Source organism: Arachis ipaensis, chromosome B7 (assembly GCF_059453495.1).
Source record: "Arachis ipaensis isolate K30076 ecotype BB chromosome B7, ASM5945349v1, whole genome shotgun sequence".
NCBI lineage: Eukaryota > Viridiplantae > Streptophyta > Magnoliopsida > Fabales > Fabaceae > Arachis > Arachis ipaensis.
In genome coordinates this window covers 30,483,582-30,486,123 of record NC_142442.1, presented here as the reverse complement: position 1 = coordinate 30,486,123, position 2,542 = coordinate 30,483,582, and positions in this window count along the sequence as shown.

Genomic DNA, 2,542 nt, shown 5'->3' with positions numbered 1-2,542 from the left:
CACAATCCAAAAATTGGCTGAGCTTCCCAACTGCGAAAGCAATGTCCAGACGAGTATTGGTGAGATATAGGAGTCGTCCGAGCAGTCTTCTATATTGTAATGGATCTTGTAATCTTGTGCCACTCTCCTTAGAAAGTTTCCCATTATACAGCATAGGAACTGAAGCAGGTTTAGCTTCCAACATACCATATTCCTCAAGCAAATCAAGAGTGTACTTACGTTGATACAAAGCAATCCCTTCAGAACTACGAGCAACTTCTATTCCAAGAAAAAATTTCAACCGGCCTAAGTCCTTAATACTAAATTCAGCATCAAGAGCCTTTTTAATAGCTTCAATTTCAAATAAATTATCTCTAGATAAAACAAGATCATCAACATAAACAATAATAATAGCCAAGCCGAGGTTAGTGTACTTGGTGAACAAAGAATGATCATGAGGAGACTTGATAAAGCCATGTTGCTGAAGAAAACTACTTAATCTTAAATTCCATTGACGGCTTGCCTGTTTCAAGCCATATAAAGAACGATTCAACTTACAGACAGCATCATTTAGAACATCGAGACCTTGGGGGGTTTCATATAAACCTCTTCTTGCAACTCAGCATGCAAGAATGCTGTATTAACGTCTAATTGGTGAAGTTTTCAGTCATGTACCGCAGCAAGAGTAAGAATAAGTCGTAAAGTGGTGATTTTTACAACCGGACTGAATGTATCAAAGTAATCATAGCCAACTCTTTGACGAGCCACAAGACGTGCTTTGTGGCGTTCAACACTACCATCTGGGTGAAACTTCACTTTAAAAATCCACTTGCATCCAATGAGACGCTTTCCAAGAGACAAAGAAGTGATAGACCAAGTTTTATTCTTCTCAAGAGCCAGCAATTCCGCACTAATTGCATTTCTCCAACATTTGTGCTGCACAGCTTGTTCATAAGTCTTCGGTTCAATTGTTGTGGTTATTGCTAGGGAAAATGCTCTATGGACAAGGGATAGCTTCCCATAATCCACCATGTGAGATAGACCGTACCGCTTGGAACATGATTGGTTACTAGAGCTTCCTGTTCTAAGTAACATATAATGATAATCTTGAATATAAGAAGGTGGTTTATGTGTACGAGTTGATCTTCTAAGATCCTGATGATGCATGTTATCATTTGAATGAGAATTAAATGATGCATTATTTGGTGGACTAGTAGAAGCTACATGTGAATTAGTGAGTGAGGTAGGGTCCCTAGGATCATGAAAAGAATCAATATTTACATGAGATGGATGAAATGCATCTAAAGAATCATAAGTGAAAAGATCAAATTCATTAAAATTAGAATCAGCAATAGCTAGAGAAGAAGCACTTATAAAATTTTTGGTCATGTCATCATGAAAGGATTTATAAGGAAAATAATGTTCATAAAACTCCACATTTCGAGACAAAAATAGTTCTCTAGTGTGAATATCAAACAAAATATATCCTTTTGTGCCAGCTGGGTAACAGAAAAATACTATTTTTTGCTCGTTTATCAAATTTTTTTGGTCCATGAATTAACGTTGAAGCAAAAGCCAAGCATCCAAACACTTTAAGGTTACTAATATCTGCATCCTTGCCAAATAAGGTAGCATAAGGGGTTTTATTTTTTAAAACTGGAGTCGGAAGTCTATTGATTAAATGAACAACTAAACCAATAGCAAAATTCTAAAAATTTTTAGGCAAGAATGATTGAAACATTAATGCTCTTGCAATATTGAGAATATGTTGGTGTTTCCGCTCAACAATACCATTTTGTTGAGGTGTCTCAACACATGATGTTTGATGCACTATACCCTGTGAATTATAAAAAATATCAAGTTTAAACTCAGGACCATTGTCAGTTCGAATAATTTTTACTTGAGAATTAAATTGAGTTTCACATAGGCAACAAAATTCTGAACCAAACTGCTGGCCTCTGACTTTAATTTCATGAAATAAATCCATACAAATCTAGTTTTATCATCTACTACAGTTAAAAAATATTTATAACCTTGTAGAGAAATAAGTGACATTGGCCCCCAGATATCGATATGTATTAAATCAAAACTATTTAAATTTGTTGTTTCACTAAGGGTATATGGTAACCGTTTTTGCTTGGCATAATGGCAAAAATCACATGGTTTAGAGCAAGTAGATATAGGAAACTGCACACAAGGATATATTTGTTTGATAATATCAAATTTTTTTTGTGGTACATGACCCAATCTAAAATACCATAAATTCTCAATAAAAAAACATGAAGTTTGTGTAACCAAATTTGCTGTCCTAAGATTAGAAGAAAGTAAAATCTTGTCACTATGACTTTGCAGATCTAGAATCCTAGTACTCCCATTGTATGTTGTATTTTTCATGTTGTCCTTGTGTGCTAACTCTAATGCGAAAAAAATCCATAATGTATAATCCATGCTTTGCTCTAGCTGTGCCAATCATCTTTAAGAGGTCCGATTCTGTATCTCACAAAGTTTGTCAGTAAAAACACATTCACAATGCAGGATCTTTTGTAAGTTTAGAAATAGATAA